This window comes from Adiantum capillus-veneris, chromosome 3 (assembly GCF_014529385.1).
Source record: "Adiantum capillus-veneris isolate H3 chromosome 3, ASM1452938v2, whole genome shotgun sequence".
Lineage (NCBI taxonomy): Eukaryota > Viridiplantae > Streptophyta > Polypodiopsida > Polypodiales > Pteridaceae > Adiantum > Adiantum capillus-veneris.
In genome coordinates, this window is record NC_140933.1 from 161,567,673 (window position 1) to 161,593,793 (window position 26,121).

The 26,121-nt window shown below is 45.0% G+C and overlaps 1 protein-coding gene across 2 annotated transcripts in view; it reads left to right on the plus strand.

Moving 5' to 3' along the window:
- Positions 1–26,121, plus strand: part of LOC147462077 (nucleobase-ascorbate transporter 12-like) — a 50,781-nt gene that overhangs the window by 15,127 nt on the left and 9,533 nt on the right. The gene's annotated exons all lie outside the window — the stretch shown is intronic.

Consider the following 26,121-nt stretch of genomic DNA (forward strand, 5'->3'; position numbering starts at 1 on the left):
AGATATGTCAGGAGTCCTTTGTATGGTTTTCTTTGGAGTGGTCACTTTATGGATGATTTGGAAAGCTGGATGCTCACATGTTCTTTGTGTTAGCCTTCCACTTGAGCAGATACACTCAGTAGTATCTCGAAAGAGACTTGTAAGGTGCAGCGGAAGTGAATGTTGATATTGCTCAAGATGAGTGCTCCGAACTGTGCTCAAGGGTTCCTTTTACTTATGGAAGGGAGAGCCTTCCGTTCCTTTACAGAGAGAATGCAATGATCACAAACAAAGTGAATGCTAATGTGAATGAAAGTGCTGAGATTGAGAGAAGAATACGATACCAGGCGGTTCTCAAACCCTCCTCCAAGGGCTCCCCTCTCTATGGCGAGAGAGGTCTATGCTATTGATTGCACAAATTTGGTACAATGGTCTAGATGCAATGGACTTGCTGACAATGTCGACGACAATGATGACGACGACGAGGACGGGTTGAAAACTAAAAACGCTAGGGTTGAAATGCTGAAATCTGCAAATTGCTGACTTTATGTTGAACTTTGATACTGTGTCGGCGGTGGCGGTGACGACGATGACACGACGATGATGCGCTGAAAACGCAGATGCTGAAATCTGCGGACAGCGGGCTGAACCTGAAAACGCTGGCTGACTCGACGGTACGGCGAGGATCTGTTGCGGTTAGGTGAGATCTGCGAGGCTAAGGCTGAATCTGCGGTGTTGAAGTGCTGAAAACTGAAAACGCTGATGTGTTGGGCTGATTTGACGCTAGGCTGAATCTACAAACGTTAGGATGAATCTGAACTGAAAATGCTAGGCTGATCTGTAGCAAAACCGCTAGGAAAACTGCATTCCAAAAACGCTATCTGCACTGTTGGCTGAAAACGCTAGGGCCTCCTGCTGGCCTTGCTGAGAAGGTGCACTGCAAGTTGCTGGAACTTCTTCTGCCTCTTCTGCCAGAAAGTGCTAGCGCTAGGTTTTTTTATAGAGACTTAGCAAATTTGCCCTACTTTTCGAACAAAGTCACTTATCAAATAATTAGTGAAAAATGAGTAAATTGGGAAAATGGGTTCTATGCATTGTAAAATGCTCATGATAGGTATTGAATGTCATGTTGTGTGCAACCAGAGGATATGCAACTAATCTTAGTGCCTGGGCATGCACGGCGTGCTCACAGGCTCACAAAGGTGCCAAAACACTTCGTAAGCTGACCTAAACCCTGGACCTGAGATAGCTTGTTCACTTGCACATAGGGTTAGATGTGCACATGACATCCCCTCCTTTTCAAAGTGAGGTACTTGTCACGTGACACATCCAACCCTATGTGTCCGTGGACAAGCTACTTCATGACAAGGGTTCCGTCAGTCCAGTCAGTCTAGATTAGCAAGTGTTCTGGCACTGTTGTGAGTCTGTTCGCAGACCGTGCATGCCCAGGCACTTAGTGTAGATGCATATCCTCTGGTTGCACACCGCATGATCATCAACATTACCATAAGAAAACAACAGAATCCATCAGGAGCATTTTCCAGTGCATTAAACCTATTTTCTCTATTTTTGACATTTTTCACTTATTATTTTAAGTGACTTTTGTTGGGAACTGAGTAGGGCAAATTGGGTAAGATAATATATAAGCAAACCTAGCCTAGCACTATTTGGCAGAAGAGCAAGGAGAACATAGGCCAAAGGCAGCAGGTTCCCTCTCTCTCTCTCTCTCTCAAGCAAGACTTCCACCCCTTGGTAGCGTTTTTCCTCCAAGCAAGCGACCACCGCTGGCGTTTTTCAGCAATAGCCTCATCGCCATAGACTTCCACTCTTTGGCGTTTTTCAGCTTCAGCATCGCCTTTCCCTAGCACTTTTAGCAGTACCATAGCCTCAGCAATTCGGCGGTAAGACCTCAGGAATTCAGCGTTTAAAGAACAGCCAAAACAACGTTTTTCGGACGACTTGAAAGGGCTGCAAATCAGCGTTTTTTTGGGCAGCCGAAGGCACGGAAATTCTGCAGCAAACCAGCGTTTTACTGGCTCCAGCACTTGCGTTTTTGCAGCAGCAGATTTCAGCCCATTGGCGTTTTGGATAGCAAAGCAAGGCCATCAGTTTTCAGCCACCAAGTCGGTCTCGTAATCCATGTCGTCGACATCGACATAGCCCTAGACTTCCATCAGTTCTCATTCATCCACTTTGTACGAGTTTGTGCAATCAATAGTAGACCACTCTTGCCAACGAGAGTGGGGCCTTCGGACGAGGGTTTTACGACGTCTCTGGTGTCGTAGTCTCTTCTCTCTCTATCTCTCAGTCTCATACACCTTCACGCACAGTGTCCATTCATTTTTGTTGTGTCCATTGCACTCTCTCATTAGAAACAGAAGGCTCTCCCTTCCCTAAGTAAAAGGAACCTTGAGCACAGTTCGGAGCACTCATCTTGAGCAAAGTTCATCATTCATTCCGCTGCACCTTACATTGGTATCAGAGCTTTGGCAGTGTTCTGTATCACTCAAGGAAAGAACCACAAGAATTTTTTTGCTTGTTGTGGTCGCACGAACCCAAGTTCGCTTGGGCGTGTCGATTCCTATTCATGTTTTTGAAGAGTGACAGGAAACCCAAGAAAGAAGGGCTTGTCCAGCCTCCCCTTGTGCCTCTTTTCACCCATTGAGAGCGGACCGTGCACTTAGCGGCCGGCCAATCGACGTGAGGTGGAAAAAAGCAACCTTGGTGTGAGCGCAAGGCTGCCAAGGGGTGCGTCCGCGGAAAAGAGCAGAACTCGGGTGAAGAGAAGATCCTTCTCTAACACAGATTGCAAGCAAAAGAAGAACCTCAAGACCCTCGAGAACCCAAGAACCCAAGACCCACAAGAACACAAGTTCCTCATGAACTTAAGAACCCACAACTTCATTGCATGGTCATCACCCGAAGCGGAATGGATACCGAGCATGAGAGTGATGGGCAAGAAAGTAGTGAAGAAGAATTTCAGCAACATGGAGGTTTTCTTGACGGCTAAGACAAACAGGATCGCAATCGCTTGGCGGCCGAGGAACATAAAGAAAAAAAAGCGGCAACAGGGAGGTTTTGCTGACTGCCAAGACAAACAGGATCGCAATCGCTTGGCGGCCGAGGAACAGAAAGAAAAAAAGGCGGCAAGAAAGGCCGATTTGGAGCAAGCTCGCTTGGTGGTCGAAGAAACAAAGGCTACTATTGAGCATGAGCTTGTGTAAGCGCGCTTGGCGGCTGACGCAAGAAGGGAAGCGGCCGAAGAATGAAAGGCTACTATGGAGCATGAGCGCAAGCGGCCTTGGAGTTAGAGCGTGAGGCCCAGAGAGAACAACGCATGAACGACTTGGTACTACTACATGTCCTCATCTCGAAACCCGAACCGGCCAAAGATGTTGGTGGTTCATCAAGTGGCGCAAGCCGAGATTTGGACTCCAAAAACCCTGTCACCGAGAAGTTGACGTTCAGTAAGTATGATAGTAAGATGGACGCTAGTGTTGTTCATTCTTGGTTGCATCAATTTAATGCTTATTTTGCGACAACTAAGAAGATAGGAAATACCAAGGTTTTGACGGCAGCTATGTACCTTGCCGGTGATGCCATCAATTGGTACCACGCATGGCAAGAGGCACAGCTAGCCGCGCACCTAGAGGAAGCCGACGGAGACGCGCCCCTTTCCTTCAATTGGGCCGACTTCCAAGACGAGCTCAAGGCGCGGTTTATGCCTCCTCAGTACCTCGCACGATTGAAAGAAGATTGGCACAATCTCAAGCAACATGGTATGCTAGTCATGTCTTTTTCTAACCGTGTTTTGCAGCTCGGCACTCAATCTAGCAAATCGGATGATGAGCGCAAAGAGGCTTTCCTTTTTGGGTTAGACGAATATATCAAGTTTGATGTAGAAGTCTTTGACCCCGCAATCTCAACAAGGCGTTAGCGATTGCTCTCTTCCAAGAAATGAAGCACAACAAAGGAAAGCCCAAGGAGAACAAGACTTCTCAAGGAACCTCTCAGAATTCTCAGAACACACAGAATGGTAAGAACGGTAAGAATGGTAAGAATGGAAATTCTTCTAGTCCATCTTCCTCTAATGCTTCGGAAAAGAACTCTCAAAATGAATCTAAGAGTAAAGCTAAAGCACCTGTAAAACATAAGCTAACCTCGGATGAAAAAGCTGCACAAAGAATTATAGGAGGATACATCACGGTTGAAGAACAAGTGATTTATGCTAAGGAAGGTAGATGTTATCAATGTCACGTCAAGGGTCACATTAAGAAGGCTTGTCCTAAGACAGCCCCACCTAAAGAACCAAAGGCACCCCCAGCAACCACAAGCACTTTAATGAACCAAGTTGAATCTTCTTATGTCTTTGACACACACATTGATGAGTCTCTCATGAAGTGTTATGGTCATGTAAAGGGTCAGCGTTTTATCATATTGTTTGATCCAGGCAGTATGCATGATGTGATTAGTGCTTCTCTTGTTGAGAGAGCTTGCCTAGAGGTTAGTCAGAAATCTCCTCGAGGTTTCTGGCTTCGCTCCTGGTATGGATTCTCTCATCACGAAAGAGTGCCTTGATGTGATATTTACAGTTTAACAAGCTGCTTTCCATAGGAAATTTCTTGTGTCTCCTCTTTCAGGATGTGATATGTTTTTGGGCATAAGATGGATTGGTGAGCATAACCCTCTCATTGATTGGGAGGTTAACACTCACATTAAATGCCAAAACTGTCCCCCCCCCTTATCATTCGTGCTAAGGAGGACTTGCATTCTTTGCCTCTCATCTCTCATGTAACCGGCCTGTTCAATCCAAAAAGGGCGGTAGACTTTACTTCAAACCTTGATTTAGCTTTCACCCATTATTAGTCGTCTATTTTACCTGTACTTTCAAGACACAACAAAGGGGAGAGGGATACAGGCTGCTAGATTGCACCTGTATGAGTAGACCGACACCAGATTGGCCCCTAACTTAGGCGCCCCTTTCGGTATTTCTTTATTGTTCAAAAGAGGGAATAAATGCTGTGGATCCCTACAAGCTGCCCCGCACAAACTTGGCTGAATTTCAACTGTTCCGGCCTGATTTCGGCAGCATAACTGTACTAGGACCCTTCACAGACAGTATTCCCACGCATTGACTGACTTTCCCGACGCATACGGGCTCTTTGCAAAACCTGGCGAGAATCTGCAGCACGCTGAATTCTCTGTTTTCAGCCCTGAAAATGCGCCAGATCACCTCTACAACGGTCCCCTTGTGTCCCCGAACCTCCTGGGGGTATTAGGGTCTGTTTAGGGCCAAAACCCTAAACCTGCAAAAATACACAGCAGGCTGTAATTTACTGTTTCGGGCTCCGTTTCGCGTGCCGGTCGCATCCGCAGCAAGTCCTCGAGCTCCCGCACCTGTAGGGCTACTTGCCCTTTGAATCGAACGAGATTTCTGGCGTGAAACCTCTCCGAATTCACCTGTACCTGCGGGGGGATTAGCCGCTAGCTAATCCAATACCTGTGCAAGAGGCTCTTGCCTCGGCAATCGCGCATGAACCCACACAACTGTACATTGGTCAAATGAAGAGCCCACTAGAGGGGCATAACATACTGCCAAAGGGGAGAGAGAGGGCAGTGCGTAGCATGCAGGGCATCACTCCTGGCACCGCACTGTGCATAAGAGGGAAAGCAAGCACTCCATAGCTCTTAACCTGTGACAAAAATTGCAAATGAGCCTCTCCCAGCTTAAAATTCAGCGCCAACTCTCTCTTGCATTAGAAACTGCACCAGAATGTGCCACTTGGCACATTTACAAGCATTTTCCCGTTTCGGGGTTGCCGCCTAAAAATCTCCCAACCGGTTGCCCAGTTGACTTCACGGCAGAGTAAGAAAATGTTCCCCTTGTCATTCCGGAGGTAATGACGCCAACACATTTTCAGGTCCCAAAATAGCAGTTCCCTAAATTTTAGGAGATGCTGCCATTGTACCTTTCTAGGTCATCCGACCCTCTTTGTACATTGCGGCCACATTCAAAACTGAAATGTAGCCTCTGTAGCAAAGGATTCCACTTTGGCTAGTCAATGACCCCACTTGGCTAACCATAGTCCTTGTCCAACCTTAGTGCTCTCTTGCCCTCAGGCCTGGACTCCCTCTAGACAGTTCCACACTAGCTATGCAATGCAGGGCAGTTAGATTTCTTGAGGGGTGTTTCCAAAAAGTGAAAGTAAATAGATAATAAGAAAGAAATCAACAAAAAGGATAGATAGTAGTCACACGCTGGTGACATACCCCCCTCTTGAAATCTCAAACGTCCTCGTTTGCATCTATGTCGTTCATGCTCCTAGTCAACACTGATGTATTCAACACCTGTTGACACATGTACGACACATACATGCTCATTGTCAACCGTGGTGTATTCAACACCTCGTTGACTCATGTATTGCCTGCGTGTGAACCCTGTCCTAATGACATAGTGGTAGCTTCGCACTCTGCCATTGCTTTGAGTCACTAACTTTCCAATGACAAAATGGGAGCTGCACATTTTGCCACTGTCTTATAGTACACGTTGGATCCCGTAACACTTTCGAGCATACCCAAACCGACAGTTTAAGAATGCAGTTACACATGTACTCTTCAATAGAAGCAATCATTGTATCCTTGACAACCTGACAAGAAATACTCACTTCTATAGCACTAACCAAACTTTTGGACATTCCATAAGAGCAATTGCCAAAGTGACAATCTGTACAGCTCTAACATTCATGTAACAGGTATTTGATTTGAGCTCACTTTAAATACCATGTACATCATTTGTTTCAGAAGCCATTGTCACACTGACAATCCATGTAGCTTTGAAACTCAAGGGGTCAAGGTAGGTTGCAAATCGAAAGGCTTCCAAGTAAAGTGATAACACAGTTGGTGATTCTGCAAGTTCACCTTCTTCCATCCACTTAGCATCCATTGGTGGATAGTTTCTGAACTTTACCAAGTAACGCCTAGCAACCTTGCCTTTCACTTTCCTTTCTTTGTGTGCCAAAATCTGTTCCGGGACCAAGATCTCGTCAAGTTCCTCGACTTCCTGCTGATCTTCAGCTGGCATATCTTTTGGCACATCACCCACATAGGGTCTGAGAAGACTCACATGAAACGCATTGTGAATCTTCCAACTGTCAGGCAATTTCAGCCTATATGCAACATCATGATTATGTCGCACACTTGAAAAGGCCCATAGTAACGCATGCTGAGCTTTGGAAACAGTCTTTCCTTGCCCTTCATCTTCTTTAACCTTGCCTTTTCGAAGCGTAAAAGCACCCAATCACCAAGTGAATATACCACTTCACGACGGTGACGATCAGCTGCTTTCTTTTGTTTTGCCTGAGTCTTTTCTAAGGCCACTTTGACCTTCTTGTACATTTCATCCATGTCCTGAACATACTTATCTGCTTCAAATATCTTGTCCTTTGTATGCAGTATGTGAGGAACTTTCTTGCCACCTTCAACTATCTCAAAAGGTGCCTTGCCAGTTGATGAATGCACTGTATTATTCTATGCATACTCCACCAATGGCAAATATTGCTCCCACTTTCCTTTATGCTCTGACACATAGCACTTCAGCAGATCTAGGACAGTAGAATTTGCCTCTTCTGACTGCCCATCTGTTTGAGGATGAAATGACGAAGAGAATTTGAGCGTGGTGCCCATATTCTCAAACAAGCCTCTCCAGAACAAACTTGTCATGCGTGGATCACGGTCGCTAACAATCGACAATGGCATGCCATGATACTTGAAAATATTGCTCATAAACAAGCGTGCCATCTGATCTGGCTTTATCTTCTTCCTGACAGGAATAAAATGAGCCTGTTTGCTGAATCTGCAAATAATGGTCCAAATACCATCGTTTCCTGTCTGCGTTCTCGGAAGATCAAAGATAAAATCCATAGCAATACTTTCCCATGGTTTATCTGGAATAGGTAGTGGTTGCAATAACCCTGGTGCCTTTTGCCTGTCAAACTTGACCTTTTGGCATATTAGGCATTCTCGCACAAAGGCATCCACATCCCTTCTCAATGTAGGCCAATAGAAGAATGTCTCAACCGCTTTAACTGTAGCATCGATACCATGATGCCCTGCATACGGTGGGACATGACTCTCTTCCATAACTTTGCGTCGCAATGGCTTTGTGACACACAATGTGCCATGCATCATCATGAACTCGTCTTTAAGAAGATAGTGTTCATGACGTTGTCCTTGCATTAGCTGCTCAAAGACCCTTGCTAAATCTTCTTCATTTTCATACTGTTCTCTCATATCATCAAGTTCATGATGATAAGGAATCGACACAGCTGAAATTTGTGGCTTCCTTGACAAGGCATCAGCCACAACGTTCTTCTTGCCTTCCACATGCACAATCTGAAAATGGAACATGGACAAGATATTTGCCCATCGCATATGCTTCTCAGATAACTTTGTCTGTGTCAAGAAGTAATGCAAGGTCTGATGGTCTGTTTGGACAACCAAGTCTGCACCTAGCAAGTAGTGTTTCCAACTTAAGAGCGCATGAATCACAGCCAGTAACTCTTTCTCATAGACCTGCATGGTCATCTCTGGCCCTTACAAAATTCTGCTCTCATAGGCTACTACCCTGCCATCTTGCATTAGCAGTGCACCAATGCTACTACCGCAGGCATCACACTGGACCACAAATGACTTCCTAAGATCTGGCAACACAATGATTGGATCTGAAGTCATCTTTTCCTTTAAGAGATTAAAAGCTGAAATCTCTTTTTGTGTCCATCTAAAGGTGACTGCCTTCTTTTGAAGAGCATGTAAAGGTGAAGCAATCTCAGCGAAATTTCGGATAAACCTTATGTAATAGGAGCATAGTCCCAAAAAGCTTCGGACATCGTGCACCGTCTTCAAATTTGGCCATGACTTGATCGCTTCAACTTTTGCAGGATCCATTCTGACACCATCCTTTGAGACAATGTGTCCCAGAAAGTGAATCTCTTCCAGAAAAAACTCACTTTTTTTTGCATTGATGAGCAACCTATGACTGCGTAGCTCTTTGAACACAATGGCCAAGTGATGCCTATGCTCCTCTTCATTCTTTGAGTAGACTATCATGTCATCAAAGAATGTACCAACAAACTGCTGGTGTGGACGGAAAATTCTGTCCATCATTCTATTGAACGTAGCAGGAGCATTTGTGAGACCAAAGGGCACCACTAAAAATTCGTAAAGGCCAAACGTTGTTCTAAAAGCAGTCTTGTGCACATCCTCTGATCTAATGTGAATCTGATGGTACCCACTCTTTAGATCTATCCTGCTAAACATAGCTGCTCCTTCTAATTTGTCCATTCAATTCTAGGTATAGGGAACCTATTCTTGATGGTATTCTTGTTCAGTGCACGGTAGTCGATGCACATACGCCATGAGCCATCCTTTTTCTGCACCAACAACACTGGAGAACAGAATGGAGATGAACTCGGCTGAATCAACCCCTTTTCTAACAACTCCTGTACTTGGCCCATTATCTCTTTCTGCTGAGCCGCACTAACCCTGTACGGAGGCTTATTTGGTGGGCTACTGCCTGGCACCAAATCTATCGCATGGTCCTCGAGTCTCTCTGGCGGTAATTGAGACGGTAATGAATCGGAAAAACAGTCACTATACTGTTGTAAAAACATTGACCTTTCTTTATCTAGCACAGATAAATTTGATTCATCACAATCTGACACTTCACGTGCAAAAACCAAGTACGCAAAAAGATGATTTTTCATTACAGAAGTAATAGCAGAAGTTGATACAGTGGGAATAGACTCCCCTTTAAGCTTTACATCCAGAATGTGAGTCTTTCCCTTGCTCTGTACAGTGATCTTTTTGTTGTAGGCATCCATGATTCCCTGTACACGAAACAACCAAGGAATACCTAACAACACATCACATCCGTCCAGTGGCATGATGTAAAATTCTTCAGCATCTACATAGGACTGGATATGTAGACGCAATTTTCCAATGATGGGTGTCATAGCCTCTGTATGGCCAGGACATGCCAAACCTGCCTCTGCTGTATACCCCATCTCTTCAGGCCTGATTCCCAACCTTTTGGGGAAATGAAGTTGGCTTTGGCACCTGGATCAAAGAAGATAAGCACTGTTTGATCTCTGACCTTTCCCCATGCTCTGCAAAGCTCACTTGCATCTGAATTTGGCTTGTCGCCCACCATATCTGGCACTAGACCAGCCATGGGCTTCTTTCCTTTCTTGTCTTCCTTGTCATCAAAATCAGCTGGCCTTTTCTTTGTAGAACAATTGTAAGCAATGTGGCCAGGCTGCTCACATATAAAGCATTTGTTCTCTGTCCTCAGGACCTTCTTTTGCTCTTTTGACTTGCGAGGAAAACGTCTTTTCCATTTCTTTGCTGGTCCTTTTTCTGATTCAGCCGTAGCTTTGTCTTTCCCTGCGTTGGCTGACTCCTGAGTCCCTTTAGGAGCCTCATTGGGAACGTGCTTCTTGGCTGAATTTTTCTTGCCTGATCCTGCCTTGACGCCAGTGTTAAATTCACAATCTTCTCCCTTGAGCAAACCATTGCCAGTGTTTGCTACCTCGATGAGCTGCGTCAAAGTAGTGACTTTTGTCTTCGTACAATACTTTCTCAATCCTTTGGGTAGGCCACAACAGTATTTTTCAATCTGTTCCGTCAATGGCACAAACCTATAGGAAGTTACTGGAAGTAGAGCTTTCCAAAACTTCCGATTGTAATCATCCAGATTTCTACAAGTGGCAGCATTAAGCTGGTGCCATTCTGTCATGACATCTGCTTCAAAGTCATGAGATAACCATGTTGCTGCAAAAATCTGCTTGAAGTAAATCCATGTGGACGGAGCTTGCCCTTGAAGCAATAAAGTTGTCCACCATTGTCCCGCATTCCCTGTCAAGAAAGTGGCTGCCTTGCGGACCTTTGAAGCCTCTGTAAAGTTTCCCCCTGCATAGGCGTTGTCAAACTGTTGGAGGAATGAGAGAGCTTTCTTTCTGTCATCAAACCCTGTAAAGGTCGTGAATGACACACCTTTGCCACCTTCTTTGTATGGAGTTGGCCTCTCCAGCGGCGTTAAATTGTCATATGGAAGTGACTGAAACATGGGAACACTATTAGGGTTCATCTGTGTTCCTTGGCCGCTATTAACTTGACCTGGAAATGCCATATTTGGCTGCTGATTTGTAATTCCAGCCATACCAAAATTTGCCTGTGGCATCCCAAATTGGCCCTGAGTGCTCTGAAACCCTGGTTGCATACCCATGACACTGTACATGGGGTTAGGCATCATCGTTTGAGCACCCCCAAACACTGTTCCTGGCGTGTAAAACTGATTTCCAGGTGCATGACGAGCCATGCTCTGGAATACCGATCCACCTCCAAAATAGCCAGGGTGTACTGAAGGTGGTGGGAAGACCTGTTGCATAGCCTGTAGGTTGCTTCCCTGCCCATTAGAACCAGCTATAGGCTGCTGAAAGGTGGGGGGCTGAACTGGTACAGCCTGAAAGACTGGCATCTCAGCCACCTGTTCTTGCACCTTAGGCATAGGTTGTGGAGACATCATGTTCTCCGTCAAGTGTACAGGTGTTTCCATTGACTGTGCAGTATGAATCACCTGTGCTCGAGCCTTAACAGGCTTTTGAATATGATCCAGTGACCCAACTTGCTGAGACGGAACAGGAGGTTGCAGAAAGGCTAAAAACCTTGGGTTCTGCATTACTTGTGTGAACATAGCCACAGCAGTAGCCAACTGGGTCCTGAATATATCGTCATCTGTCTGTGGTGGTCTTGAGGACTCACCCACTTCATGTGTCTGTTGACCCTGTGAAGAGGAAACCTCTTCAGTCACATCATCTGGTCTGTCAGCCATAATTGCAATTCCCTGTGTCTGGTCTATGATCCCCTGTGTCTTCAAGCCCAAAACTGACCAAGGCTCACTTCTATGGGAAAAAGTGATTTAATCTCGTCGATGGAACCATGTAACCGGCCTGTTCAATGCAAAAAGGGCGGTAGACTTTACTTCAAACCTTGATTTAGCTTTCACCCATTATTAGTCGTCTATTTTACCTGTACTTTCAAGACACAACAAAGGGGAGAGGGATACAGGCTGCTAGATTGCACCTGTATGAGTAGACCGACACCAGATTGGCCCCTAACTTAGGCGCCCCTTTCGGTATTTCTTTATTGTTCAAAAGAGGGAATAAATGCTGTGGATCCCTACAAGCTGCCCCGCACAAACTTGGCTGAATTTCAACTGTTCCGGCCTGATTTCGGCAACATAACTGTACTAGGACCCTTCACAGACAGTATTCCCACGCATTGACTGACTTTCCCGACGCATACGGGCACTTTGCAAAACCTGGCGAGAATCTGCAGCACGCTGAATTCTCTGTTTTCAGCCCTGAAAATGCGCCAGATCACCTGTACAGCGGTCCCCTTGCGTCCCCGAACCTCCTGGGGGTATTAGGGTCCGTTTAGGGCCAAAACCCTAAACCTGCAAAAATACACAGCAGGCTGTAATTTACTGTTTCGGGCTCCGTTTCGCGTGCCGGTTGCATCTGCAGCAAGTCCTCGAGCTCCCGCACCTGTAGGGCTACTTGCCCTTTGAATCGGACGAGATTTCTGGCGTGAAACCTCTCCGAATTCACCTGTACCTGCGGGGGGATTAGCCGCTAGCTAATCCAATACCTGTGCAAGAGGCTCTTGCCTCGGCAATCGCGCATGAACCCACACAACTGTACATTGGTCAAATGAAGAGCCCACTAGAGGGGCATAACATACTGCCAAAGGGGAGAGAGAGGGCAGTGCGTAGCGTGCAGGGCATCACTCTTGGCACCGCACTGTGCATAAGAGGGAAAGCAAGCACTCCATAGCTCTTAACCTGTGACAAAAATTGCAAATGAGCCTCTCCCAGCTTAAAATTCAGCGCCAACTCTCTCTTGCATTAGAAACTGCACCAGAATGTGCCACTTGGCACATTTACAAGCATTTTCCCGTTTCGGGGTTGCCGCCTAAAAATCTCCCAACTGGTTGCCCAGTTGACTTCACGGCAGAGTAAGAAAATGTTCCCCTTGTCATTCCGGAGGTAATGACGCCAACACATTTTCAGGTCCCAAAATAGCAGTTCCCTAAATTTTAGGAGATGTTGCCATTGTATCTTTCTAGGTCATCCGACCCTCTTTGTACACTGCGGCCACATCCAAAACTGAAATGTAGCCTCTGTAGCAAAGGATTCCACTTTGGCTAGTCAATGACCCCACTTGGCTAACCATAGTCCTTGTCCAACCTTAGTGCTCTCTTGCCCTCAGGCCTGGACTCCCTCTGGACAGTTCCACACTAGCTATGCAATGCAGGGCAGTTAGATTTCTTGAGGGGTGTCTCCAAAAAGTGAAAGTAAATAGATAATAAGAAAGAAATCAACAAAAAGGATAGATAGTAGTCACACGCTGGTGACATCTCATGTGCAGGTAAAGCGTGAATTACGACGAGGAGCACAAGCGGCATTCATCTATGTTGTTCCGGTTTTCCAGAGCATTCAGGCTCCAGCTAAGTATTCAGATTTGTTTACCAAGTTTAAACATCTCTTTTTGCAGGATGATCTTCCACCTCGTCTCCCACCCGAGCGGCCGGAGGACCATCGCATCAAGCTTATGGAGGGGACCCAGCCTGTCAGTAAGGCTCTCTATCGTTTGAACAAGACACAGGAGGAAGAGTTAGAGCGACAACTCACGGAGTTGGTGGCTAGAGGATTCATACGTCCTAGTGTAAGTTCTTTTGCTGCTCCTATTTGTTTGTTGTAAGAAGGATGGTTCGTCTCGTTTGTGTGTTGATTACAAGACATTGAACAAAATGACCGTCAAGAACAAGTTTTCGATGCCTCGCATTGAGTATATCCTAGATAGGCTCAATGGGGCAAAGGTTTTCATCAAGGTCGATCTCAAGAGTGGATACCATTAGGTACGGGTATTCAAAGGCGACATCTTCAAGACCGCTTTTCGCATCGAGCGAGGGCAATGAGAGTATATTGTTATGCCTTTTGGATTGATAGGTGTCGTGGGTATATTTAATCGTCTCATGGTAGGTCGTTTCGGCGATATGGTCGGTATATGCGTGTTTATCTTTTTGGATGATATTCTCATTTTTTCTGCATCAATATGAAAGGGATGTCGAAAGGGTACTAACCCGTTTGGATGAGTGTCAGTTATACATTGCAGCTAAGAAGTCTGAATTTTTTCTTACTAAAGTCACTTATCTGGGTTATATCATTTTTGCAGAAGGTGTCAAGCTAGATCCCGTGAAGGTGGAACAAGTTCATAATTGTGATTTGCCCAAAACTGCATATGACGTGCGTTTTTTTCTTGGGTTATGTCAAGTATATAGTTCACACATAGAGAGTTTTGCACGCATTGTTGCACCTATGATTGATGTTTTGAAAGGGGTGAATACTAACCGTCAGCGTGTAGACTTGCTCGAAGCAGCCATTGAGGCTTTCGCAGCTCTCAAGGTTGCGGAGACAGAAGCACTGTGTCTTATCCTTGCCTCTTGGGATGATCCCTTTGAGATATGGACGGATGCGAGCAATGTCGCCATAGGCGCTGTGCTTCAGTAGCATGGTCGTCCTGTAGCTTTCCTTAGCTGGAAGCTCAATAGTGCGGAAAAGAATTATTCAGTTTATGATAAAGAACTTTTGTCTGTCATTCACTCTCTTAAGCATTGGAAGCATTTTCTTTATGGTAGAGAGTTTACAGTACGCACAGATCATCAAGCCCTCAAGTGACTCCAGTCTATGCCTATTGCACATTGGAGTGATCGCCAAGCATGATGGTCACAATTTTTTGAGCAATTTGGAGGTTTGATTGAGTATGTGCGTGGAAAAGCTAACCTTGTTGCAGATGTTGAGTCGCAAAGGACAGATTTTGGCAGATCCACATTTTTTATTCAGGGTGCGTCTTTCGACAGCATGAAGAATCAGTATGCGGATTCCAAGTTTGATAAGCATTGGTTGCAGGCTCTTGCTTCCCAAGGGCAAAGTAACTATCTCATTCGTAATGGTTTGTTGTATTTTCATCAACGTTTATGTGTGTTGCCCTCTCTCAGGCCAACCATATTGTATGATGTCCACGATTCTCTCACGGGTGTGCACAGGAGAATGAACACCACTTTGGAAAAAATAGAAAGATTCTTTTATTGGCCTAAAATGCGAAAGGATGTGTTTTGTTATGTCACTCAGTGCACTATATGTCAAAAGGTAAAAGCTCCTGTAGCAAGGGCTCTTGCTTCCGCTGCCTATTCCCGATGGACCTTTTCAAGATATTTCCATGGATTTTGTGACTAAGCTTCCACCAAGTTTGCATTCAAGGAACACTCAATGTTAGACAATTGTCGATCGTTTCAACAAGTTTTGCATGTTGATTCCTTGTAAAGCCCCAGTTACTGCACAAGATGTAGCACGGTTGTTCATTAAGCATTGGTACCCCTTTTGTGGTTTGCCCAAAACAATTCTTTCAGATAGGGATGTTAAGTTCACGTCCAATTTTTCTTCGGCTTTTCATCCACAGTCAAATGGTCAGACTGAGATTTACAATCAATTGGCTTTTGATGTGTTAAAGTCATATGTGCATGATCAACAGTCTCAGTGGGAGCTCTATCTCCCATTGGTTCAGGCTATTTTGAATGACTCTTTTTCTTCTGTCATTGGTCGAACTCCGTATGAGGCAGCTTTTGGCCGTCCTTTTCAGTCACCTTTGACTCGCTCGGTCGGTCAAATGCTTGATGCCAATGTTGAAAGTCAGTCATTGGGTAAGATCTCTGAGAGTGTGAAGCTTCGGCTAAGCAAGGCTCAGGAAGCTTATTCACAGTAGGTTAATAAGCATCGTCAGGATGTTTCGATCAAGGAAGGGGATTGGGTGTATATGAAGCAACGTCTTAAGCAAGTTGGAAAGAAGTGTCCCAAGTTGTCTTTTCGTATGTATGGTCCATTTCCAATCATTAAAAAGATAAATGAGGTTTCAATGAAATTGCAGTTGCCTAACTCATGGTCAATGCACAACACGTTTTCCATGTTTCTTGGTTGAAAGTGTTTCAGGGAACACCTCCAAAGGACATTTCGGAAGAAGAAGATCGGGAGATCATCGATGAAGCTGAAGTTATGCAGCCGGAGCAAGTGTTGTTGCATCGGTTTCGACATAGTTCGAAGAAGCAAGTGAGACAATACTTTTTGAAGTTCAAGGATCGAGGGACCCACGAAGCGGTGTGGGTCGACGAAGAATTTTTCAAGGATTATCCAGAGTTGTTGGCAGACTACAAGGAAGCCATGCAGCTCGGTATCAGTACCTCACTTTAAAAAGGAGGGGATATCACGTGACACATCCAACCCTATGTGTCCATGGACAAGCTACTTCATGACAAGGGTTCCGTCAGTCTAGTCAATCTAGATTAGCAAGTGTTTTGGCACTGTTGTGAGTCTGTTCGCAGACCGTGCATGCCCAGGCACTTAGTGTAGATGCATATCCTCTGGTTGCACACCGCATGATCATCAGCATTACCATCAGAATCCAACAGAATCCATCAGGAGCATTATCTAGTGCATTAAACCTATTTTCCCTATTTTGGACATTTTTCACTTATTATTTTAAGTGACTTTTGTTGGGAACTGAGTAGGTAGGGCAAATTGGGTAAGATAATATATAAGCAAACCTAGGCTAGCTATAACCGGCCTGTACAACGTAGAGGGCGGTACTATTTCAATTACCTGTTAATTTTACACAGAGCACTGAGAAGGGAAGAGAACACAGTTGCGTCCAGCGACTAGAATGTCACTGCGCACACGAGACCGACACCCTGTAGGCCCCAAAGATTGGCGCCCCTTTCGGTATTTCTTTATTCAAATTAAGGTAGACGATCCACCACTTAGCACAAGCTTTCACAAAGCTGTCCAAACTTGGCAAGGGCTGAAAACGCAAGTTTTCGACCTGATTTTGGCAGCATAACGGCGCAAAAACCCATGTAGGTCAAAAGCACAAGTCTAGGACGGATTCCCTCGCTATCTAGAAGCTTTCTGGTGAGCTGTCACAGAAATTCAGCGGGCTGTAGTTCCCTGTTTTTCACTGCCGGGTGTCCAAAAGCCTGTACACGCATCCCAAGGCTCTCACGAGGCTCCCACGGTGTTCCCTTGCAGTTTAGGTGCGAAACCCTAAACCTGCAGAAAAACACAGCAGGCTGTAATTCGCTGTTTGGGATCGTTTTTAGCGGAGCGAACACGCCTACGCGTGTCCCAAGGGCTCCCGCACGCAATGGGACAGTTCCCTTGTGAATTGGACGAGTTTTCACGCGAGAAAACTCTCCGAACTCGCGATCTTTCGCGATGGAACTGTACGTACCTGTGGGGGATTAGCAATTAGCTAATCCGGTTCCTGTTCAGAAGGCTCTTGCCTTGGCAAACGCGCATAAACCCCTAGAACTGTACATGTTCAACTGAGTAGCCCAACTAGTGGGGCATTACCATATGTGCCAAAGGGGAGAGAGAGATGCACGAGAGCAAATCATCGCGCTACATGAGACAGAGCAGAAGGCAAGTGTAACAAACTTGGACACCCCAAGTCAAGAATCAACCACGACAGCACCAAATAACCACTTCAAAACAATTCACAGATCACAATAGATTTGCACTGGCCCGGCGGAGTTCCGTGCCTAGAGATATTGGCCCCAAAGATTGGCGCCCCTTTCGGTATTTCTTTTTGTATTAATCAATCATCAAAGTACAAGAGAGTGGTTAGGGTTTCACTCTCAGACTTTGCGTCCAGATGCTCTGAGAAGTGAGGCCCTCACCACTAATTTAAAGGTTACAAGGGATGCCCAAAAGCAGAGCCCCAAAAGCTTTTAAAATCAAAAGCATCAGTTCTCTCTCTCTCTCTTAGAGACTCTTTTCTTTTTTTTTTATAAAAAAAAGCAAAAGCAAAATTCGCGTCGCTCATTATTTTCCAAAAAAAAATATAAATTTTTTAAAAAATAATCCGCCTCCGCGATTTCCGGAATTTAGGGTTTTTGGCAAAAATTAGGGTTTGCAAGAATTTTAGGGTTTCTGCTGTCCGCCACGTCATCACTTTGTGACATACCCCCCTCTTGAAAGCATTGTAATCGACCGCGATTACGCCTGCAAAACCGACAAAAGCGATAAACCGTCTTAGCAGACACTGACTGTTAGTACCTACGTACTAGGAACGCACATCTAGCACATGTACAAAATCGACAGTCACATCACACGACATCACAGGACATCACATGACATTCAACATTCATTCGGATCTTAGACCATGATTTATCGGCAATGTAGCTAGCAATCACATCTAGGTCCAATCGGGACCTCATCGATGTCCGATTGACTAACCCCTATTGCAACCATGTCTATTCGAGATCAATCAGACCAAAATGCTGCAGTCATTTCGGCTATCAGTTCCTGCACTCACAAGAAGTCAAGAACAAATCAGTATCATAATCAGGAATTCCATTTCATAAAGTCATCCAGCAGAATACTGTCAGCTCTCAGTATCCCTGAAGCTCAAAGAGACATCAGTGACTTTAGTATCAAAATCGAGGCATCTGTTGACAAAGGAGTGGAGTAACTCCCCTCTTGTGCATCCCACTGCACCAGATCTTCGGCCAAGCTGAGTTCTGGGTTCCGTTTGGAGTAGACTACGCTAAACCAAAACATCGAGGTAAAGTTTCACAATCCGAGGAGTATCTGCTAGGTCCTCCTCCTCCATCCACTTCGCATCAAATGCAAGAAAGTTCTTGAACTTACCCAAGAACCCGCCTTCGGACTTTACCTTTCTTCGTATCATTATGTGCCAAAATCTGTTCAGGAACAAGGATCTCCTCGTTTTCTTCCACTTTGGGTTGCTCATCAGGCTCCCCATCGTCAGGCACATCACCACTAACAGGTTTCAAGAGACTCACATGCAATGCATTGTGAATCCTCCAAGTATCTGGCGGTTTCAGTCGGAAGGAGACTTCATTTATCTTTTCAGTAATCTGGAAAGGTCCGTAGTATCACATACTAAGCTTTGGAAAAAGCCTCTCCTTTCCCTTTTTCTTTCTTAGGCGTGCCTTCTCAAAAGTAAGAGCACCCAATCATCCTCCTTCAGTTTCCAGTCGCAACGATGGCGATCTGCTGTCTTTTTCTGTCGTTCTTGAGACTCCTGCAAAGTCTCGCGAACCTTGGCAAAAGCCGTATCCAAATCTCGCGAATATTCATCCGCTTCAAATTTCTAATCTTTCGTGCTCAGGAAGGATGGAACCTTCGCAGCAGTTTCAACAATCTCTCATGGCGTCTTCCCCGTTGAAGAGTGTATCGTGTTATTGTAGGCAAATTCCACCAAAGGTAAGTTCTTTTCCCATTGAATCTTCTGATCCCAGATACAAGACTTCAATAAATCTAAAATCACTTAATTGGCAATCTCAAATTGCTCGTCAGTCTGCAAGTGGAACGATGACGAGAACTGCAACCGCGTGTCAATGTTCTCCCAAATTGCCTTCCAAAACAAACTCATAAATCTGGGGTCTCTGTCGGAGAGAATCGTCTCAGACGTGCCATGTAATCGGAAAATCATCGTGATCATTCTGTGTTCTTGGGAGATCAAAAATGAAATCCATTTCAATATTTTCCCAGGGGCGGGTGGGTATGGGTAAAGGCTGTAACAATCCCTGTGCCTTATGCCTGTCAAACTTGACCTTCTGGCATACCAAGCAACTGCGCACAAATTCTTCCACATCCTTCTTCAGTCTCCGCCAAAAGAAATCTCTCTACCCCTTTCATGGTGGTAGCAATGCCGCGGTGACCCGTAAAAGGTGGACAGTGGAAATCAGTCATAACCTTTTCCCTCAACGGCTGTGTAACGCACAACATAGTCTTTTTCATCAACTAGCCTTCCCGAAGGGAGTATCCAGCTACTGTCTCCCCATCCCGTATCCGTGTGAAAATATCTGCAAAATCTATATCTGTGGCACACTGATCGACCATATCCTCGAAGCTCCTATGATGTATCGCGGAAATAGCCAGAACCAACGGTTTCCGAGACAAAGCATTTGCCACCACATTCTTCTGTCCCTGCACATGAACAATCTGGAAGTGGAACTGTGACAAGATGTTCACCCACCGCATCTGCTTTTCCGAAAGCTGCTTCTGTGACAAGAAGTAGCGCAAACTCTGATGGTCTGTAAAGACAGTAAAATCCGCTCCGAGTAGGTAATGCCGCCACTAAGTAAGAGCGTGGATAACCGCCAAAAGCTCTTTCCCATAGATCTGTGCTGACATCTCCGGCCTAGAGAACAAACGGCTCTCGTAACCTATGACATGGCCTTCTTGCATCAAGACCGCACCCAGACTACGACCACAAGCATCACAAAATACTTCAAATGACTTCTGCAAGTCCGGCAAAGTCAAATCTGGTCCTGTAGTGAATTTCTCTTTCAATGTCTGAAAGGCAGTCACCTCTGTGGGTCCCCACGAAAAAGGTACTCCTTTCTGTGTCAAGGTATGCAAAGGAAAAGCAACCTCTGCAAACTTTCGTATGAACTGCCTGTAGTACGAACACAGTCCCAAGAAGCTTCTAACTTCATGGACATTCCTCAAATCGGGCCAATCACGGATAGTCTCTATCTAGGCCGAGTCCATTTGCACTCCTGCTGTGCTGCTGACACAATGTGTCCCAAAAAGTGTATCTCTGGTAGGAAAAGTTCACTTTTCTTAGCATTAATCACTAATGTGTGATCTCGTAATGCCTGAAAGACTTGAAGCAGATGATCTCTGTGTTCTTCCTCATTCTTGGAGAAAACAATGATGTCGTCAAAGAAAGTGCCAACAAATAGCCTGTACTCTCGAAAAATCCTATCCATCATCTGGTTAAATGTCGCAGGAGCATTGGTTAAGCCAGAAGGCATCACCAAAAACTCAAATAACCCAAAAGTCGGCCGAAAAGCTGACTTGTAGACATCTCCTGGCGCTATCCTGATCTGATGATATGCACTCTTCAAGTCAATCCTGCTAAAGCACGAGGATCCCTGTAACCTGTCGAGTATATCATCGATCCTAGGAATCGGAAATCTGTTCTTGATGGTGATTTCGTTGAGAGTGCTATAATCGATGCACATTCTCCAAGATCCGTCTTTCTTCAAAACCAACAACACTGGAGAGCAATACGGTGAAGTACTAGGCTGGACAAGACCCTTTTCCAAGAGGTCTTTCACTGAGTTCATAATCTTTTCATTCTGTACTCGGCTCACACGATAAGGTGGCCGATTCGGTGGCGTGCTTCTAGATATCAGATCAATGGTATGATCTTCAGGCCCTCTCAAAAGCAATCGGCATGAGCGTGGAGAAAAAAAATCTTGGCGTTCTTTTCTTCAGGTCAAAACATATTCAACCTTTATCCATCGTTCAGTTCTCCCAAAAGAATGAGTAAGAAAACTGAAGTTCATCAAGTACAATCTCTAAGCCCTTGATTTATCAAGGTCGCTTTCTCGGCCCGGTAGTCAACCACGGCGTAGTTCTTGTGGTACCAAGGGATCCCGAGTAGAACGTCACTCACGTGCCCTGAACACCCCTGTCATTGCAAACGAAGTTTGCCAATGCTCGGTGTAATGGCAACATCCCATCCGGGTGCCAGTCGAACTACCTCCGCCTGTGGCGTCAGTATGTCGGGCGTAGTTCCAAATCGAGCCGCCAATTCCAAGTGAAAAGAAGTTGGCCTTGGCTCCTTCAAAAGAGCTTCCTGATCCTTCACTTTGCCCTGAAAGCGGCAAAGTTTGTACTTTCATTCATTAGATTCGGTGCAAGTCCCACGCCATGTGGTACCAGTTCTGCTTTTCTATCTGCCTTTTCTGCCACATTCCTCAGCTGCTCTCGAACTCTCAGACCTGTCGTCGTCTTTATCATTCTGTTCTTTCTGTGCCTTATTAGGGCACTTTGCGGAAATATGTCCATGTTCCCCGCATCCAAAGCACTTCCCCTCTCTGATGAAGCGAGCTCTCTCCTGAGGAGTAAGTCTGGGTCGTGTATCCTTTTTCTCTGGGTTGCTCTTTCTTTTTCTACTTTCATTCCTAGAAGTCTGTCCGGTTCGTTGTGTCGTGACCTCATCTGTGGGGTAGGTCAGACTGCCAGAGTGAATTGCAAAGCCCCGCTTCGCATGACTCATCAACTCCTGAATAGAAGCTGACTTCTGTTCCAAGCAGTGGTCTCGGATCTCTGTAGGTAGACCCAATGTAAACCGCTCAATCTGTTCTCTGAACGAGATCTTCTTGAATGAAGAGGCAGGTAGAAAAAAGCTCCAGAATCTTTCACAATAAGAATTCACTGTATCGCTCTTGGTCATCCGGAGATGGTTCCAAGCAGCTCGTATATCTCGCTCAAACTCTTGAGTCAACCAAGAAGAAATAAAAAGCCTCTTGAATTTCAGCCATGTAACTGGCACAGTCTTGCTTAATAGAAGCGTGGACCACCAAGTACGAGCATTCCCCTTAAAGTAAGAGGCAGCTCTCCGAATCTTGGAGTGCTTTGAATAGCGTCCTCCCGCGAAAGCGATGTCAAACTGCTGTATAAAAGACAAAGCCTTCGAAGCATCTGAGTATCCTGAAAAGTATCAAACTTGATCGAGTGGCCACCTTCCTTAAACTCTCGGACTTTCTTGCTTTTATCTTCGAGAAAGTCATACTGGTTGGCTTTGTAAAAATTCTTCTTGTTCGCATAAAACTTTCCGTCATCGGAATCTGAGCTGTCTGTAGACGAGTCCTCAGTAGAACTGTCAGTCTCTGGGCGAGATTTAGCCTTCTTTGCCTTTCTCTTGCCCTTTCCAAAGCGTTGCTTCTTGCTTCGCTTTTTACCTTTTCTGTCTTCTTCGTTCGAATCCGAGGAGCTAGAAGAACTGTCAGAAGAAGAAGAAGAACTGGGTAGGTCTTCAAACTTGACGCGCTTCTTCAATTTCTTTGCCTTGTCAAATGTCGACCGACGACCCGAATATCCCGGGAAGTCAGTGCCTTTCTTCTGCTTTTTGCCGTGCTTTTTGGCTTTCTTTTGCGTGTCAAAAAGCTGAGCAATCCGTGCATCAACCACGTTCTCCAGTTCCTTCTCCGTATATTTCTTGGAGGCAGAAGGTTTCTTGAGAGCGGGTTTTGGGAGTGGTGTTGTGGTTCTCTGCCACTCCATCTGTACCTCTTCCAAAGAGGTCTGGTTCATATATTTTGCCATCTTTGGGTCCTTGGAAAAATTGAGCATCATCTTTGTTGCATCGCCAATCAATTGATGACGCTCCATCTCTCTTTGCTCCGCCTAAGTAGCCCGAGTCGGGCCATACTCTCTGTCTGAATCTTCGTTGTGATCCCAGCCCGCATCTCCAGATGCAGAGGGAGTCGACTGATCATTGCCTGAAGCCATAGGTGCCGCGGAAAAAAATTTTCGGGGATCGGATTTCCCGTAAAAGAGAAATCGGCCGTGCTCTGATACCACTGTAACAAACTTGGACACCCCAAGTCAAGAATCAACCACGACAGCACCAAATAACCACTTCAAAACAATTCACAGATCACAATAGATTTGCACTGGCCCGACGGAGTTCCGTGCCTAGAGATATTGGCCCCAAAGACTGGCGCCCCTTTCGGTATTTCTTTTTGTATTAATCAATCATCAAAGTACAAGAGAGCGGTTAGGGTTTCACTCTCAGACTCTGCGTCCAGATGCTCTGAGAAGTGAGGCCCTCACCACTAATTTAAAGGTTACAAGGGATGCCCAAAAGCAGAGCCCCAAAAGCTTTTAAAATCAAAAGCATCAGTTCTCTCTCTCTTAGAGACTCTTTTCTTTTTTTTTAATAAAAAAAAAGCAAAAGCAAAATTCGCGTTGCTCATTATTTTCCAAATTTAAAAAAAAAAAATAAATAAAAAAAATCCGCCTCCTCGATTTCCGGAATTTAGGGGTTTTTGGCAAAAATTAGGGTTTGCAGGAATTTTAGGGTTTCTGGCAGAAATTAGGGTTTCTGCTGTCCGCCACGTCATCACTTTATGACAACAAGCTTTCCATTAAAGCTGTAGACCTGCACCCACTACTCACACACACATTGTAGCTCACTTATGAGTCAAATCAGCCTCCTCTCTCAAATTGGGCGTCCCCTCTTGCTGATGGAAGTGGAAAACTGCACCAGGAGCCGCCATGTGTCCAGTTTGCCCCTTCTGGGTTAATTCTCTAGTTCCCACTGACTTATAAAGTTGTAAGTGACTTTCCGAGTGGCCCAGATTTCTTTTGGCGCACATAGGCTTCCGTACTCATCAGAATTCAGTGCTAACTGGCCCGACCAGTCCCAGACTGATCGACCCAGACTCCCGCTGTGAGAAACCTATTCGGCCGCAACCGTTTCACACTGGCCATGCAATGTCCACTTGTACCTTTTCAAGGGTTCCGGGAAAACAAGTAAAAATAAAATAAATAAAAATATCTAGTACTTATTTACGGAAGGCAACAAGAAAAATACACCTCCTGGTGACACACCCCACCCTTAAAATATTGCAAGCGACCTCGCTTGCATGCCAATAATACATGCGGTATCTCCTGATATCACATATATTCTATGATGGGAATCCAAGATATACATGCTTCCAAAAATGTAGCGTTGGACGATTAAACAATCCCACGAACCTGGCTACGACACATATATCAAGCATAGAAGTCTTCTAGTGTACTCTCAAGGACAAACTTCTCTAGCTAAATTCTGTATGGAAAGAGTAGATACAATTGCTTAACTACTCTCTTGAGCATAATGAACCATGCTCTTGCCTTGCTCCAAAAAAGGCTACATCAAGTCACTGTGGGTTCCATTTGAAAGGCTTCAAGATACAATTGCAATAGCTGAGGTGAATCAACCAATTCAGACTCTTCCATCCATTTGGCATCCAACGATGGATAGTTCTTGAACTTCACCAAATAGCGTCTTGCAACCTTTCCTCTAACCTTTCTTTCTTTATGTGCCAATATCTGTTCAGGAACAAGGATTTCATCCAATTCTTCCACTTCGGGTTGTTCCTCATCAAGTATATTCTCTGGCACATTACCAACAAAGGGTCTTATTAGAAGGCTGACATGAAAAGCATTATGTATTTTCCAGCCTTCTGGTAGCTTTAATCTGTAAGCTACATCGCTGATCTTTTCTGAAATCTGAAAAGGACCATAATATCGCATACTGAGCTTAGGAAACAAGCGTTCCTTGCCTTTCCTTTTTCTTAACCTGGCCTTTTCAAAGCGCAAAAGCACCCAATCACCAAGTGAAAATACAAGTTCACGACGGTAACAATTAGCAGCTTTCTTTTGCTTAGCCTGAGTCTTCTCAAGAGCAATCTTTATCTTCATGTATGTTTCATCCATATCTTGCACATACTTGTCTGCCTCAAAAATCTTGTCCTTAGTCTGCAAAATGGGTGGGACTTTCTTCCCTCCTTCCACTATCTCAAATGTTGCCTTACCTGTTGACGTATGCACAGTGTTATTGTAAGCATATTCAACCAATGGAAGATGGTGTTCCCAAGTTGCCTTGTGCTCTGACATATAACATTTGAGCAGGTCCAAAACAATAGAATTTGCCTCTTCTGACTGTCCATCACTTTGCGGATGAAACGAAGAAGAGAACTTTAGGGTAGTGCCCATGTTCTCAAACAATGCCTTCCAGAAAAGACTCGTCATACGTGGATCCCTGTCTCACTGACAATTGATTGAGGCATCCCGTGATATTTAAAGATATTGCTCATAAATATCTTGACCATGTGTTCTGGCTTTATCTTCTTCCTCACAGGAATGAAATGGGCCTGCTTACTGAACCTACAAATAACAGTCCAAATCCCATCATTGGCTGTTTGCGTCCTTGGAAGATCAAAGATAAAGTCCATTGCTATGCTTTCCCATGGCCTATGTGGGATCGGCAATGGTTGCAACAATCCCGGTTGCTTTTGTCTGTCAAATTTGACTTTTTGGCATACTAAGCATGATCTTACAAATGTGTCAATGTCTTGACGTAAAGTTGGCCAATAGAAGAATGCCTCAACCCCTTTCACTGTCGCATCAATTCCACGATGCCCAGCATAAGGTGGAGCATG